Genomic DNA, 19164 nt, shown 5'->3' on the forward strand with positions numbered 1-19164 from the left:
TGATATTTGAATGGTTCCTGCAGCTGAAATTAGGCTGAAGGAGTTAAATAAAGATATCAAATGTAAGTAGTAGTGATTGAATGTTTACAAACACCTGTGTGTGTACACCCAGAGATCAAAGGTTTCCATGGTGTCTGCTCTGATGATGTCACTCACGTGTGTGTGGCTCCAATCTGCCCAGCAACACCATGACAACCAACTGCAGCACTGAGTCCCATAAGAATGCATTGGGGATTATATCTGACAATTTTGCCACCTGTTCAAAAACTAGGGGTTTTATAAAAAAATTACCAGACCGTGAGCATCAGGGAACCCCAATGAACTGAAATATGTTTTTTGGGGGGGTTTTGTGTGTAAAATGTGGAGAGGGGAGCAGTTTATCTAAAGTGTACTTCTCCCTGCTCTGAAGAAAGATCCGGAACAATTTTACATGGGAATGAATTGGGAGCTAGCTGGACTTTTTCTCTCTTCTTGCCCTCAAGAGGCATTTTGTTCAATATTTTTTTCTTATTTCTTTTTTATTTTCCAACCTAGGAGATGTTTTCCTACGTTTTTCATGAAAAAATATGTCAGAGGAGTGTAGGGTTTGGGAATTATGGCAAGTTTAAAACATTTTTGGGGCAGAATTTCAAGCTGTCCTGCACTCTGTTTTGAGATCAAAGCACTCTAGACTTAACGAGCTGCTCCCATCCACTCTAATTTTAAAATCTGAAAAAGGCCTCTCTGCTAAACTCCAAACTAAGTTCAATATCTGAAAAAGTGTAAAGATATCAAAAATCTGGATAGGAATTGAATAGTTGACGGTCTTGTGATCATTTGAAAGTTAGAATGAAGTGCCTAGCTGAAATTATGTGGAAGGAGAAGCATTTGGAGCGAAGTGTAGCAAAAGTGGATTTTAAGGCATCTCCCGTTGACTTCGTTATTAAAAAAAGAATTTAAAAAGCTGAATATTTCAAAAGTGAAGGATTATTTTAATTATTTGAAGTATTAAAGTACCGTGTTATGGCAGGAAAGTTAAATCTGGTATATTCATTTTAATGTCACCTTATATATATTCATGTGTGTTAAATTTGAAGGGACAAAGTATATTTTCCCTCCCCAATATATTGAGGTGAAGTCTTTGTGTTTAGAGAGGGATGCAAGCAGGGGACATCCTAATTTGGGGATGGCTCCAAAACTCTGGAATGTTTCCCTCATAAAAGAAGAGGGTGCGTTACACATGCTTAGGGCAAATGTGTGTGTTTTCATTGCAGTAAATATATGTGCTGCATGATTACTGTTCAACTATACCTCTGTTTTTATTCTTTCATGTGCGGGCAGGGGCGTAGCTGGAAATTCTGGGCCCCATGAAAGAATCTATTTGTGGGCCCCCAATCCATGCGAGTGCGCATTAGCGCGCACGCTAAAAAAAATGTGGCCATTTATTTATTGATGAAAACGCATAATATGGTTTTTACCTATACATTCGGATCAGCAGTTCAGCACCAGTTCAGGATGTCGCATTGCGTTCATCTTCAATGAATGGACCAATGCAATAGTCTACCAAACAACCTTGAGTTGCACTAGCTAGGCATATTTTCCACTATTCTTGTGACAATGTTTTCTGATACTCAACATACAAAAGCTGTTACTTGTCCTGTCTCTCTGTCATCCCATCTCCAACACAAATAGTCTACTCAAGCACACTATTAGGTTGACAGACACTTACATTTTGATGTGCTCTGTAGTATACAATCGTTCCCTGCTTGGATATACCTTTTACGAAGCAGATTTTGAACTGTCGCGGGCAGAGCACTAGCTTTTTTGCTGTAGCGGCCGGGTTGCTGCCTTTCTCAGCAGAGTGCTAAAGCCCTACCTGTTACACGCGCAAGTAATTCGAGGAGGCGCGAGTGACAAGTGTTGAGTTATTGGTGGGGACAATTCAGGATTCTTGGATACTGGTGGGGTCAGAACCTTGCGTCCACCCCCAAAACGACACGATGAAACCCAACCTCGAAAACCCTGTTGAAGTTAATGAACTGTAATGGACTGCAAGAAATCAACATGCACTGACTATCAACTTTATCTTCTGTCTATTTAATTGAAAATTACACCCAATACAGGAATGAACAAACAAAAAATCTCAACATTCTTTGACTTATTAAATTAAGATTTGAACAACACAAGGACAAAAGTATAAATTAACTGAAGATTTGAACATAATTATAAAACAATAAACTCTCAGGACATGAACACACTTACAGCAAACAATGAAAAATGTAGTGCGAGAGGACTATGCATCAGATAGTAATTGTTCACAATGTGGGCTGTAGCCTGTCAGCTTACTATAGGGAAACATCCCACAATCCTGTCATAGACTGGATTTTTATTCCTAAATCCCGAACGCCAATCGCCGGACCTTCTTGGTGGCAAAATCTTTTACGAGCTCTTTGAAATCAAGTGACAGAGCCAGCTTGCTTTCAATCGATAACATTGCAAGGCTGTTCAACCTCTCTTGCGACATGGTAGATCTTAAATAGCTCTTGATAAGTTTCAACTTACTAAATGATCTTTCACCACCAGCTACGGTAACTGGGAGCGTCAAGAAAATTCTGAGGGCAATGCAAACGTCTCCAAAAATGCTCTGGAGTTCCATCTTGTATATTGCATTCAGTAGATCAAGAGAGCTACAATCAGGGGGGAAAGTGGCAGAAAATATTTTATTGAGATGCCTTATCTCACTCTCAAACTGATCTGTGAGATCCTGTGAGTATTTCTCCCTCAGTGGCTGACACACAGAAGCCATGACACTGTCACTCAACTTCCCAATTTTAAGTATGGCAGCAAATTCTTCAACAATATTTGCTGTTGTTTGGAACCGAGTGTCCAAGTCACTTATGATCTGGTCCATGGCAGTGAGAAACACAGTGTTACGGAATGTTGTTTCTGGCCTATCCTCCTGACCTGTTCCTTCAGCAGTTTCATCATGAAACCTCTTCCTCCTCCTCTCAGGGCAAAGTTCTTTTTTGAAATGAGGTGGAACCTCCATTTCCTTAGCTACCATTTATGCCTCAGACAGAATAGCATCCCATCCATTTCTGAGAGTCTGCATCTCATCTCTTAGTGCAGCAACATTACCTGCCTCCACCTCTATTGAGATTTTCCCTGACTGGAGTATCACATTTCTGTCATCAATAGATTGCAATACTTTCACCCAAATGGTGAGAAGGACAATGGCATCAAATGACATGAGGTAGTTCCTCAGACCAACAGCTTCAGATCTGGCCTCACCTGTGAGACTGCATGAGCTCAGTATGGTAGCAAGGGCTTCAATGACACCAGGTAGGTGCTTTGCTACAGGTTTCACAGCATCAATTCTCGCACTCCAGCGAGTGTCAGATAGCCTATGTACAGAGCAACCTGTTTTCTTTTTGTATATAGACCAACGAGATGGACTGGCACTTACAAATGTGTAGAGGCGGTTAATGTAACCAAAAAAGTTGGATACTTCAGGGCTCGATTCTGCAGCATGCACGCCTACCAGATTCAACGTGTGGGAGGCACAAGGTGAGAAAGTAGCAAGATTATTCTTTTTCAGTATTTGTGCTTGGACTCCCTTGATTTTCCCTGACATATTCGCCCCATTATCATACCCTTGCCCCCTGCAATCACTAATGTCTATCCCTAGATCCAGAAGCACACTCTCCATCATGCCTGCTATTTCACATCCTGTTTTTCCGTTGAAATCTTTGAATTCAATAAATCTTTCAGTGATCTCCCATTCGCCTGTGTCTTCATTATAATGTACATATCTTATGAGCACAACATTTTGCTCGGTGTGGGAAATGTCAGGCGTTGCATCACAAATGATTCCATAGTATATGGCATCCTCCCTTTCCGTCAGAATGGTTTTTAAAACCTTTCCCCCACACAATTCAATAAACTCATTCTGGATGTCTGGGCTCAGATAATGAGTTAGCTGGCTTCCTTTTTTGGATGTCCTGATTTTGTCTAAGTGGTCTTTCAAGAGTGGATCATATCGTGACAAAAGTTCTAGCGTACCTACAAAATTTCCATTGTGGACATCGCCCAAAGCATGCGTTTTACCTCGGAAAGCTAAATTCCTCGTTGCCAAGTGCAGAGTGACATCAAGGAGTCTCTGCAAGATAGCTTTGTTTTTCTCAATTTCAGACTGTAGCTCTCTCTGCAACTGATGATCAACGCCACATGCAGTCATAACCGAACACTGTAGGTGTTTCCATCGCAAATAACAGTCCCTGTGATTCCTACTTGTTTCATGGCTTGGGAATTTATCATACATGCGACGCCACTCGACGTCACACATCTTGTATCCCTGGTCACTACTCAAAGCACTAAGAGAGGGTATTTTTTGCTCCTTGGAGAAAAGAACACATGGTATGCAGAACAGTGCATTTGCACTTTCACTGTGAATCAACCAGTCCCTTTTCACTTTTCCCCTACCCTTATCTGCTTTGGTGTATTTCAAGTAATCTGGAAATCTCTTTCCCTTTGAATCATGTGGAATTTCTTGATCTGTTTCTCGCATTGCTAATTTCTTTACAATAGTTGCCCTGTCCTTGTCACTCATCCTAGCTGGGAACAACCCTGGGTCAAGTGATAGCAGATCTTCTACCTCAGACACCACTACAGGTGGCTCAGTATCTGTGGCATCCTGTGTCGGAGCCTCACTTTGTCCCTGACATTGACTGTCCATAGCTGCTTCCTCCTCATCTGTGCTGCTTTCATGGTCCTCGACCTCTTCTTGTACTGGTACCTCTGCCTCTTCACCTCTGCTCTCCTCGTTGGCTGCCTTGCTCGAAGGCCCTGGCTCTAGAGTATCCATAGTGTACATAATTTATAAAATGCCCTATAATAGTAATAACACAGTACAGCTCGAGCTATCTCTTAATTGTTATAATAATAATAATAATAATAATAATAATAATAATCATTTGTATAGATATTTTTCAATTGCTCAAATCTAGCTATAGCTACTGTAACAACCTCAATTTAATGTGCCAGTGGTCAATGGTATTGCAATTACTGGAAGAACTAGAGTAACTAAATGTGAATATTACCTAAAGTTCTATTCAATGCATGGTAAGCATATTTAAAATCTGTTTGTTAACCCCAAGCCCTGCTGCTTTACCTCCCTCTCCTTCAACTGGGACTGGGAACCGGCCTGAGGGAAGGGGTACTGATCCTGAAGCCGCATCTGTGCATTAGAGCAGATGTGATTAGCATGTAACATTATACAGGTTAGGTTAGCTAGCCATAGCAAAAGGGCATAGCTGCTGGATACAAATTCACTGGGCTCATCGACACTCATCTAATTTTTGATAGCAACAGGTAGCTAACGTCAGCCACAAAATGTTGGCTAAGCTGTTATGGGCTTCAAAACAAGTTCTGTGAATAAATACCTTTCTTGTGAAAATACTTGGTGACTATCTGTCGACCTCTTTTATTATTTTCCTCTTGCTGACGTTTTTTCTTTCGTTTCTGAGCTCCTGATTCATGAGCTGTAGAGGACATTTTCCTGTCAGTCTGTTCAAGCTGCAAGCTGCTGGTGCACTGCTGTGCCGCCTAGTTATAGTTGAAAGTGGGGGTGCAAGATTAGTAACTGGCAGGCAAGGGGTGGTTTGGAGTGGGTCAGGCACGACCACCTCCATGGCAGAATTGTTTTAATTTAATGAACACCTGTACGTGCAATTTCCTGCAATATAGAGCACAGAACTGTCTCAAAATCCTATGGGATCCTAAAGGATTCCTATAGGGTTCCAAAAACGTATAGAGATTCCTATAGCATTTTTTGACTAGGGATGTTATCCTAGGTCTCTTTCTCACTTCCTCTGCCTCCTCCCTGAGTCTGCACAGTCACCACATCATTCTACATTAAGGAGAGCAATACACTTATGAGTACACTGAACTGGTTTGAATACACAATCTTTATGCTACTCTGTAAAGAAAGGGAGAGAGGGGGGAATATATTATCCAAGTATTTGTGTCTTAATTTGTTATGTTATCCTACACTTTAAGCTGACTGATATTTCCATTACCTGTAACTCTTGTGTCTCTTTCTCTCCTTCTCTGCCTCCTCCCTGACTCTGCACTGTCACCACCACATCATTCTACACAGGAGAGCAATACACGTATGAATACACTGAACTGGGTTGAATACATGATTTTTTATTTTTTCTGCCATGTTCTACCTGGTTGGCTGGCTGGCTACACACACACACACACACACACACACACACACACACACACACACACACACACACACACACACACACACACACACACACACACACACACACACACACACACACACACACACACACACACACACAGTGTGCAGGTTAGTTACAGTAGGAGATGGGCTTCTATCATATTATCTTCTATCATTCTATAATTCATTCTTCTTTTATTTTCATTTCAGGTAGTTGTACCTTAAGAGAATTGAAGGCTGGCATCTGTAAATGCAGATAGATATAAGTACTTTATTCTTATTTTATTATCATTATTTTCTTTCCAATGAAATGAAATCAGAAAATAAGTGGTATATGATGGAAAATATGAAAGTCAATGCTTGAAGGAAAATGGACTTCGGAAAAGTTTTTTATTTTGTATTTACTGTTCTGTAAAAGTCTTGTCGAATGCAATGTTTTATGTTTTGTGTGGACCCCAGGAAGACTAGTTGTTGTCATGCAACAGCTAATGGGGATCCTAATAAACTCAAACTCTAATGGGCTTCGATCTACCAGGTAGCTAGCTAGTCAAACACACACACTGGTTGATGTTACTAGCTAGCTAGCAAACGTCAGCTAACCGCTAGCTAACATAAAGAGTGACCTGTAATTCAATGCAGCGAAAATGAAGAGAAGGTGATGATTATAAATGTGTTTTATTGTATTGAGTGGTAGAAGTAAAGACATGTCTAACATATTCTTTGTTTGAACAACTTACTGAAAAGGTCTGCCACCAATGACAGACTGTTCGCGGTGATTTACACTCAGCCTACCTGCATCAGGACTGCTGTGGGTGGGAGGCAGTTGATCAAACCATTGTGAGCGAAATGCGGGGGGGGGGGGTCACAATCTTTGGAAACTTAAAAACTCGCTATTAAGTGTCTATAATCAGCACAAGTTCTTTCATTGCGTATTATTAATTCGATTGAAATTACACACTTATGTTTACAGTGATATATTGGGGGGGAAATGTCATATTTTTCATATGATCAAAAAGTGGGGGTGCAAAAGCACACGTTTGCTCCCCCAAGGTCAATTGTGGGGATGCACCTGCTCCGCTTGCTCCATTGCTCAGGCGCCCATACCATGCAATGAATGAAGGGAGGGGTGCTCATTCTGTCAAACAGAGTAACAAGCACCTGTTTGTTTCTTTTGGGACGTTTTTTTTTAATACAGGCAATTATACTTTTGAGTCATTCACATTAACTTACTTTAGGATAATAATAAAACCATATTAATAAAAAGATAATAATAGTGTTCTCTGGGCCCCCCCCCCCAGTGCTGGGCCCTTGGAATCATCCTAACCTCCCCCCCCCCCCAGCTACGCCCCTGAGTGCGGGTACTAAATGGCTACAAACATTGTGGAGAAATTAGCTTAAACATGTTTTATTACTCTATATGAAATGGAAGCAGCTTTTATGACAGGGACGAGAGAGCTGGGGGAGGGGACATTCTTCTTAAGATTTTCAGCATGTCAATTATCAGGGAAATCTACTTGTTTTAAATAGATGTGTGTGGTTTATTACTTTGTATTAATAATAACAGTATGTGTAAAGGAAGCTGGAAATATGCAATGTGAAACCTTTTATTTGAAGTAGAGATGTGAACAATAGCTCAAATGGCTGGAAAGACAACAGGACAGATGAGTGTGTTCTCTATATTGGGCCTGTGTGAAGTTTGACTATTTGAAAAGCATCTCTAATACTGCTTAAGAGCATAGGTAATGTGTTCTTCGTTATTATTGATATGAAAGTAATTTACATGTATTACGTATATTTAGCCAACTATAACAACTATATCTTAAAACATACTTTTAACTTGTGTGTGGTAACCTGAGGCGGCAAGATGGACACAGGGACAAAGGGCCATAAAGGGGATGTGTGTGTGCTGGCTGCAAGATGTGAAATAAGATAAGGAAACTTGTTGTTTAGAGCAGGTTCGTACCAGACACCAAAAGGTGTCTGGTCTTCGTCAAACTGAAAGAGACTTTTTGTTTCCGGGTTTCTTCTGCTGTGTCGCACTGATTGGGTGCGACAGGCCATGTGTTGGTCTCTCCCAATAAGATGACCTCTGGAGGAAAGCATGCACACACCTCCTTCTGTGTTTTTAATATGAAAGCCTGTGTTTTCCTTTGGTTCGCGCTCTTGTTTTTGACTGGCCGTTCCTGAGACCTGTCTCACACGGTGGTAGAACCTGAGCCCGGAGTACTCTGCAGAGTGCTTTGTGATTCCTTTGTATATGTATTGTTGCTTTGTATCATTAAAACAAGATTATTGTTTAACTTGCATTCTGGTGTTTCTTAATCCCTTCCTTTGATTTACCCAGTTTATCAAATGACACGCGGAGACGAGGTTGGTTTTAAACATCCTCCAAATCTCCAACAAAAGGTGTGAAATATTTTGAAAAAGTTAAAAGTTTCCAATCAATTGCTGAAAAGGCTGAATAGTTTAATAGTTGAATGGTTTCTGTAGCTGAAAGTAAGCTGAAGTGATGGAGAGCTAAAGTATTGGCTGATTTGAAGGCTCTTCCCATTGACTTCAATGTTAAAAAAAGAGTTTAAAAAGCTGAATATTTCAAAAAGTATGAAATATTTTGAAAAAGTTGAAAGTTTCCCATCGATTGCTGAAAAGGCTGAATAGTTTAATGTAAGCAGCATTCGCACTAATAAAGATTCGAAGAACTATAGTGGAATGCTGTAAACAGCATTTGCATTAAATACTACGGAGGGAAGATATTTTTGTTTGGATTACTGGTCTGGGGGAAGCTCGCGAGTGTGTGTGTGTGTGTGTGTGTGTGTGTGTGTGTGTGTGTGTGTGTGTGTGTGTGTGTGTGTGTGTGTGTGTGTGTGTGTGTGTGTGTGTGTGTGTGTGTGTGTGTGTGTGTGTGTGTGTGTGTGTGTGTGTGTGTGTGTGTGCGTATTTTTGCGTTTGTGTGTATTGTGTTTGTTTCCCGGGGAAAACACTCACGAGAAACACCGGCTGTTGTTATGCCTCCTGTGACGTTAAGTTACTCTGCTTGTAATTATGCCGTCACAAGCTTCAAAGTTGTATTTATCATCTGAATTTGCCGAAACAAGTTTAAAGGTCACATGTTATGCTTTTCCGGTTATTACCCGTCCCCTTGTGTGTTATGAAGGTTTTTCTGCATGTAAACGGTGTGCAGACTCAAAACCCTCAAAGTACACCCTTTAGCGAGTAAAACTCTAAAACAGAAAATACCTCCCCAAAACGCCTCGTTGGTGAAACGTCATCATGACGTCATCATCCATTTGATTCTTCCGGGTACGTGCTTACGAAAGCACGTACCCGGAACTAAATGTGCCAATCCGTGGAGCCGTTACGTTACGTCCGCGGAGCCGTTACGTTAAGCCCCCGCTTATTGGTCCAAATTGACCAATCCACACACACACTCAGTGCAGGCAGCCCTGCTGATTTCTGCTCCGTGCCGCAGGCTGATAACAGACAGTTGGGATCGCGCGAAATCCTCTCTGCAGACCCATTCTCACAGCGTTTATCAACCTATAAACCTTTTTCCTACTCAATATCAAGCCACACTTATTGTTTTTATTTTGGCTGTTACTTTGTGTGTGTTCAGGTTGAGTTTGGCTGTGTATCGCTAAACAAGGAAATCACGGAGGGGGGGGGGGGGAGCTGCAGCGAGCCGTTTAGTGGATGAAGTGAATACTGCTGAATACACATACTTTACAGAGATTCTGTATGCGAAACCAATGTGAGTTTGGAAAATTGCACAGTATTTTTCTATTTTAGTATACCTCAACAATGGAATTATGATCAGTGGAAATGGCCATGACATGTGACCTTTAATATTCTGAAAGCCAAGACTTTGTTTATTTGAAATCAGATGAAGACAAACTGTAACGGACCCTTCCGTGTTATCTATGATTACTATATGCCTTACATTCATAATTTCAACGGGAGGGAGGGGGGGCGGCGCTGTGGAAGAGCCGAGTGGCCAGTGAGAGGCGAGCTGTGGTCTTCCCTTTACAAGCTTAAAAAAAGCGTGTAGCTACTGAGATTGAATATATAACAATAAAAAATAACAAAATATACACAGCTAGATCAGATCGCGCTTTAGATGCAACTTTAGAGTAGAGGGGAATTATTGAAACAGGATTTGTACAGTGTTCCGCGGCATCTGCCGCTGCGAAAATGTGGGGCAGGGCTGAAAAGTGGGGGGGCCAATGGCCCCCTGGCCCCCCCGCTTCCGGCGCCCTTGCATGTGTGTCTGTAACAAGTGTGTGGCACATCCATGGAGTGTGAACGGAAATCTCAATGTGATTTGCAGAATCCCATATTTGGCTCCACCCCAATATCAAAGGTTTAATTAAATAATCCCTTCAACGTTGTTTATTAAGTGATTCATGGTTGAGATGAACACTCCATAACACTGTAATATGACATTAACAGCTAAGAAGCTTCCCAACAGTGACATTATGCAAGACGATTATAATTTTTGCAGTAGCTAACCAAAGCTATGCTTCTTGCATATCTCTTGAGCAGCCCCTTAAGGCACACTTTGTTTAACTTTGTATGGTTTTCATTGAGCGTTCTCAAGAGTGTATGAATCAGCATTACTCTGCTCATTTCAAAAGGCTAAAAACATGTTGTTTTAGTTAATAACCAGCCTTACCATGAGACAACAAATCTTCATCTCCTTTCACTCTTACTTCTGCGTAACTGGCCCACTGAAAACAGCAATCCGCTAAATAAATAGGACCCCCTCCCATTTCGTACCCACATAATTGTTGCTCTTTGAAGACCCGACATTCTCTGGCTCTAATCTTTTCAAGTGTGGAGAAACTGAGGCTTAGCTCTGTGCGTGGGACGGCCATAGAACGGAGATGAACAATTGTGTCATTTCTTGGCTTGAGGGTGTATGATTGGATATGGACTCCCCTGTTATAGCATTCACACAAAAGCATTATCAAGGGAAAGTTGACTTAACACACACAACCTCTCATTGTATGCATCGCCGCTTTTCACACAAGCACTGGAGTCCATCCAGAAAACCATAAACTAGCAGGGGTTGACCACCTTGTTTGAAGGTACCTCAATAGTGGTTGCTAATGCCCTGGTACTGCTATCCTTGACTTTAATTGACACACATGTGTAACCAGATGCCTTTCTCTCTTTTGTTTTCCACCACGGGTATTACCCCTTTGTTCTAGACGGGTTAATCACCACAACTGCTGTGACCATGTACAAACTGAGGAACAATCGCACTTTGCCAATTGTGCAGCATAGTTTTGTTGCCATTTCTTTAATCTGGGTCAAAGGAAATAAAACTGCAATCACAAATGACGCTTGCTAAATAATTATGTTTTTTCTGAAGTATGTCACATGTACAAGTTACAAGTTAGATTCTCTCCGACCAATCAGTGGTCTGCTAGCTTGGTTCCTTGTCTAGTGGTACCAAAAAAAGTATTAGGTACTAACTAGCTTTTGCTTATGAGAAAAGCTAAAGGGAGAGATGTTGATCAGAACTTTGCTATATCGTGCGGTGGAAATGCGCCAGAAATGAGAGCAGCGGTTAGATCTTGGATTTAAGCTGCCAATGCCTCGTTTCTACTGTTTGTTATTGCTTTGCTTGACTTGAATCACAGTGTAGTGAATAAAAGTCATCACTGTTGATGTTAGCTTGGCTTTTTAATATGTCTGGGTGTCCCATTTCCTTGTGTCGTTCCTTTCTTACCAATCGGCAATCCAGTATCCTACTTCTGCAGTATCCTATCGTAGAGCATAGCCAGAACATGAGACACTATTCAGAGAAAAGAGACTTATCAAATAGGCAGGCTACCATCAATAGTGATTACTTTTAGTCACATGACCTAGATTTTAATAGTGGCAGAAAACTAAATTGTGCAATTGACAAAGTGCAGATGTTTGCCAACACAGTGAATGGCGCAGTTTTATGGTTGCAACAGTGTTCAGTTGATCACGCAGTCTATGGTGAGTGTGTAACACTCACAGTCATACTTGCCAACCATGAGACGGATTCCAAAACGACCTACTCTGGTCGTTTGGAATCCGCCATAGGTTGTACCAAAGGAAGTATTAAGTTCTAACCATACATTTTGGTAACAGGGAGTCTTAAATGAGCGTGATGAATTGGTGGCAGAAGAGAGATTGGAGGTTATTAGATCTTTGGTTCAAGCTGCTATAAGGTGTTTCAACTTTTTGATACAACTTTGTTTGACTAATAAAGACTTTTGATACCAGAGGCCTGTCCGAAGCTGGTTCAACCAAACCTGGATATGTTTGAGTTAGCCGGTTGGCCTAATCCAAAAAATATGCGCTCTCGCTAAACTGTCCTACAACGCTGGCTATCAACTCGTTCGCTCAAGCCAGCCGTGTCCTATCTAGTTAGGTGCGCGTTCCCATGAAAGGGGTGGTATTTGGAGCATTCGACCAATCACAAACATGGAGAAGCGTACTGACAGCACAGCGCGTCATACTTCCTGAATGAAAAGTCAACTATAATATTTGACATATGAAGAACTTAAACTTTAAACATCCATGACTTAAACACTTTATCCAGGATAAAAGCCAAATAGCTGCACCTGCAAGGTGAATACAGCTGGTAACAGAAAAAGTGTTTGCGTACATTAACAGGTTTATAATATCACTGCCCAGTCTAAGACACGAGTGGATTTGACTTTAATTACATTTGTCTCGAGTGTTTCGTCAACTTAATGTGTTGCTTAAAATAATACTTCTGCATACAGTATGTGACACTGTGAGCATAGTTGCCAATCCTCCCGATTTTCGCGGGAGACTCCCGATTTCATTGCCCTCTCCCGGTTTCCTCCCGGGGTCATATTTCTCCCACATGTCTCCCGATTTCTGACAAAATCAGATTTACTCAGGACTGTTTCCACTCGGACTTTAATACAGCTACACCATTGTTTGGTTTCCATGGTAGCGCGTCTCTTTAGTAGCACGCGCAACTGAAAAATGCAATGTAATGAAAGTCTGAGATATATCACAGAAAACAGAACAAGAATCGACAACTCTACCCTCTGCTCACTCCTTTCCTGTAAAATAAACACATATGCTCCATCAAGGTGGTGCTACAGGCCGCAAGGCAGTGCACTTACAACTACATTAAGCATGTTAATGTTAATCTAATACAGTTCCCCCCCGCAGTGGTTTTGAAATGCTCCCAATATCTGAGGTCTCAAGGTTGGCAAGTATGACTGTGAGGGAAAGAATGAAGTGAAGTGAAGAAATGGAAAACTTTAAAGAAGCGTGTTGTTAATCAGAACTGAGCTGCATCATTGTACGCATTGGAAATGTGGCAGAAAAGGGTGAGAGGTTTTGACATCTTTAGTTCAGCCCCCATTTCCAAGCTCTTAATATTTAAGCTAGAGTCCTTCTGCACGTGTTTTAATGTTTAACCTCTATACCATCACAATTTAGTTAAAGTGTGTGCATAGGAGGGATCCTATTAGCACATGGCTGCTTGATTCCAAAGTTCTCCTTCCACAATATGTGCAAGGGGTAATTGAGTGTTCTGTGGTGAATATACACGATGTAATGACTTCTGATGTATGCTATAATGAGCTCAATGATCCAAGGCTTACTTTGATGTGCAACCTCCCACACATGAAGGAAAAATATCTTATTTGTGAGCTCTTGCTTCAAGTATGATTAGCTGCGATATTTACTTTCATAGCTAGTCAAAATATTTGTCATATTTTCTCCAAGAAATGTAATTACTTTGTGTGTTATGAGACTTACAGATCCCACTGAAAGTTTTTATTTTGTTGAGTTAAAACAGGATTGGGGGAACTTTTCCATGGAACATCAGGTCTGGTACAGAAGACAGTTTACCCTAGTTTGTATTCACTAATTATAATATGTGTGGAAGCGTTCAAACACATCTGAATAAGGAACCTAATGTTCTCTCTGATTATTCTGTTGTTGCAGGCCCCAATGTAATGCGACAATTTTGGAATGACTTAACATTCTCTGTCCTTATCAGGTCGTCATTTGAACTTCCTGTTGACAGTCATCAAGAGCGAGTCAGTCATTAAATTACATTATATGTTACTTGTTAGACTCGGAATTAAGTATTAATTTATTCTTTTAAAATGTTTTTCCGATTTCATATCATATAAACACCAAATCCCAGCATGCATGGTGGCTAAAACATCCAATCAGCGAGCTTAAACCATAGCTGAGGATCTTGGGTAATCGCTCAAAATGCCTACGTCTGTTTCCGGGTGTTTTTATTTTGAAATTCAGTTCCTGACGGACGCCAAAAAAGCCCGAGATCATGGAATTAAACCAATAAATAAAAATAAGGATAATTGTGTTATTTTGAAAAGAATAAAAAATTAGAAGGAAAAAAATATTTTAAAAATACAGATTTCAGTATTCTGAGGCTCTGAGCCCCATTTATTTTCCTCACAGACGGCAACAAAAGTCCAAAATCATACGATTTAAAATAAAAGCAATAATTGTGGCTTGATATTGAGTAAGAACATGTTTTTATGAACCACACAGCTTCCGGTCTTCCACGACCCGACTGGAGAAAAAGACGTGCTGCAGGCACGAAACACATTACCAGTAGAAATACATTGCTTTTAAAATCGTTCTGTGTGACACGAAAAAAAGGGGAAAATCGTGTTGGTGAACACGAATCAATAGATTACATTTTGTGACTATAACACGAAATGCCATGAGACTGGGTTGCGCCTCCGCGTCATCCTTCTACTCAGGAGCGAGGGAGGCGAGATAGGAATCAGCCATTGAAGGGACTACCTGGGAGATAATGCAGCTGTAAAAGGTGTTCAGATTTGTAATTGTATATCAGGTCTGTGAGTGATGTGTTTAAGAACTGTTTGTTTATTTGTCTTTCTAGGCTTCTGTGTAATATTGGTGTGGGCAATGAAGTAAAAATAAATAGCTAAATAGTATACACATTATATGCATTACAGTATAAATGAGAATTGTAGAACATATACACTCATTTGCTAGTTTATTAGGTTCACTTAATGCATTTCTACACTGTTTAGAGATGTTGCTTATGGTTAGGTTTACTTGACACCAGGGTTGGGAGGGTTCCTACAGAAATGAATTTCATTACAATGAATAGATAACTTTTCAACAAAAAGGTATTGAAAAAATTAGAGATTAAACAAATGTCTTTCACTTGCGCATCCACCGAACACACACACACAGAGCAGAGCACAAACACACACACACATGTAGCATTTCCCCCCGAATAATAGTCGAAGACTTGACAGATGATATACATTTATTGAAATCTCCAATATAAACGTAAGAGCTTGTGCCTCTTCGGGGGGTGCTAACACTTAAACATAAACTTTATCCTTTACTTTCTCCGTCTTTATATGTAGATATTAGGCCTACTTTTCTCCATTAATCTCCGCTCCTTTTCTCTGTCACGTTGTTTCCATAAAAACAATGTCATATCCTTTTCAGTTTTGCAGAACACAAATTGGGTTATTTACACATCATGCGCCCTGGTGACCGGACATTTCCTTCATAAAACAAGTAATAGAGGGAATAATCGGGCAGTTTGATGTGTGTAGAGGTGTGTGTGTGGTTAAAATGTAGCAGCCTCGATCTCTATGCAGCTGTTCTAATGAAGGTAAACACAGAAAAGGCGGCGCGACACAGCTCTCTGCGCGCAGATAGCAGATACTGTGAGAGTCACGGACATGAATTCATAGATCAAGGCAAACTGGTTCACAGACTCTCCTGTTTTGCGAGTCCGGTGCTTAAACAAATAGCTCTACACCTCTGGCTGAAATGTCCCTAAAATGAAGTCCGAGTCTGCAATGAAACTGTTGTCTCCTGTGTGCTCCACTTCCTACTTGGTAACTTTCACGTGCAAACGAGAAAGTATCTTGTGCGCACGAGAAAGTATATCGTGAGCACGAGAAAGTATATCGTGCAAACGAGATATATATATTTTTTCATGAACCTTGAGGGGCTCTGTTTTTTTGTTATCTTGCTAGTGATCTCCAATTTTTAGAAATGTTACAGTAATCTAATTTCATCTTTTTTAATGTAACTTTAACAGAATAAAGTCCCTTTCTATTTTGTATCCGTTACTCCCCAAACCTGCTTTCCACAGATTGATCTAACCCCTCATCACCTTCTAATGTGTAAAGCTTGGGTGAATGAGTTCTCTCAGCCGAATCAGTGTTCATTGAGGGTTTCTTAAATTGCTGTTTTGTAAAATCAAAATGTCCTTTGATTGAACGATTTAAAAAAACTACTCTAGTCTTGATAACCATGAAAGTAAATGCAAATATGAAAATCCACCAACAGACCACCAAGGAACATTCCTTTCATAAGTGATTTCCCAGCAGTACTTGCAACTGCAGTCCTTTCAAACACCTCTAGCACTCACACCTTGAATGAAATGCCTACGGTCGTTTTATGCATGTCATCATTTCACCACTCCCCTGAGGCGTCAATGCAATAACGTGTGCAGGGTTGGCCAATATTTAGGTGAATATTCGTTCCTGCCAGCTTCTCCTTATGGGTACAGAATGGCGGCGAGATCACAGACGGAACCCCAAAGTACATGTTTACCTGCCGCTGGTGTGACAGGCTCTCATAAATCACCGTTATCTCCCACCGGTGGCACACGCCGCTTTTGTCCTTCACACAATGAGGGCCATCCTCCATGATGGCTGCAGACAGTTTTGGAAGCAGTGGGGCAGCTCGAGGCTGTTACACATATACACACATGCGGTATATTACACACACAAACACTCTCCTGATGCACACTAATCACATCTCACATCATCGCACTTGTCTCCTCTAATCAAACGCACACATTGGAAAATGTATGCTAATTGTCTTCCCTCAAATACCATGTGTGTTGGGTGGTCACAGTGTGGTGGCAACCTTGCATTTAACATTTTCAAACCAAACCCCAGCCCACGTTCACACCTCACTCCCTCACCTTCATCCTTACTACACATTGGATGCTGTTTTATATTCCTATTTTCGTAATGCCATTGACAGGAAGCTATAAGCACTAACAGCCTTTGCGGGGTGTATGGAACCTGTAGGTAGTGCGAAACGTCTTCTAATGGTTTCCCACACGTTCCCACGTTAATGTAGGCACATACACACAGAAATACACAGGCTGTGAATTAGCTCCATGGGAAGAAAAAAGGCGAAAGATTTAAACATAATGCAAATATAATTACGACATTTATATAAGATGGCAATATTTCGTAACAATTCGACCCATTATCGTTATTGCAGGAGAAATAAAATGATAGTGTGATGTGTGTTTGATGATTTCATACAGCCATATGCCTCTCTCGCCATGCCCACATTACCTCTTTGTGTTCCTGAATGCAGTGTGGGCCTGTGCCTTGTAGGTTTAGTCGTTTATTTTTACTATAGTCTTATCAGTGGACCTCACACCAGGGTTCCATTGACATGTTGATTCTGCTCATATATCAATTCATAATAGTAACTCATCTGTGGTGAGGCCCTTCCCAACCTGAGGGGTAAGATTGACACTTTTATGGGATTTCCTTTATTAGCGGCAAAGACGGGTAATTTCGAGATGATTTATTTTCCTTTCTTTTTCCTTTATCTCCTGTTTTGTCTCCTTGTGTCTATAAGGTTTTGTTGATGAGTGGTTAAGATTAGTAATTATCAGTAAATGATTCGGAAACACATCTGGGGTTATGGTAGGTCGCCAGGAAAATCAAACCTTCTTCACATGTGGAGGATTTTCAAATGTTGACAATTACAAAAAAACAACATTTGAGACCACAGAAATGGCAACGTAATTTGTTTAAGTCAGCTGTCAGCTGTGTTTACTCGTGTCATTCAAACAAGACCTGATGGTGAGGAGGCGGGGCTTATCTCAATGTAGATACTATGGTAGATACCAACTACAACTAAATTAACATATTTTACGGTGATTTAATTGTTGATACATGTTTCAAAATGATGCCGAAATATCAACATACTGATTGGTTTGTAAATACCATGAACTAATGTGTGTGTACACAAAACGGCAGACGGAAAACTGTTAGCATGTGTGTTTTCTGAATGGAGATCGATCAATAGGCTAATCTAACATGTCGTAAGAAATAAAATCAATATATGTGTGCTGAAATTTAAAATGAATAGACTGTTTTATTTTGAAAGTATTATCTCCAACTTCTGGCTCCAAAGAGTTTCTTTGTTTATAGCCATTAGCATGTATCAAACAGTATGTTATGAATGAGAATATGAGGAGAGTGACTTGTGGCGTTGCATATTAAACACACAAAGTCTAATGTTCCTTATTGACGTTATTAATCACTCGCGGGAGACGATCTATTCCACATCACCATAAAGCCAAAGAGGAAGACCCGCCCCCGTCGACGTTAAGCCAATGGGAGAAGACTACAGATGATAATATGGGAAGCCAACAGGAAGTCTGTCTCTTTTCCAGCCGTCCACCACAGAGACGGAAGAGGTTTCTTAGTACTCTAATTTCCCCTCCTCGACTCCTTTCCTCAACTCCTATCCTCGAAACTTAGTCCCGCCCACAGGAGATGCTAGCGGAGGACTGAGGAGGGGAACCGAGAAAAGAGGAGGGGAAGCAGCAGGCGGTTAGAGAAATGAGAACTCCTCTCCTCTGAGCGGTCATTTTAAATAGACGTCCATTAATGATGACAGGAGGCACAGCAGCCCTCTGTCTGATGGACAGATCACAGATGTGTTCATGACGACTTATATATTTACTTTTAATTAATGAGATGCGGACATATACACACATACATTTATAGAAATATATACAATTTCAGAATCAAACACGTTATTATGAGAGTGCTCAAATACTAAACACAATCAGACTGGATATATATATCCCCCCCTCTCTCTGGTCGCTGAAATGGGGA

Source organism: Notothenia rossii (assembly GCF_949606895.1).
Source record: "Notothenia rossii genome assembly, chromosome: 2".
Taxonomy (NCBI): Eukaryota; Metazoa; Chordata; class Actinopteri; order Perciformes; family Nototheniidae; genus Notothenia; species Notothenia rossii.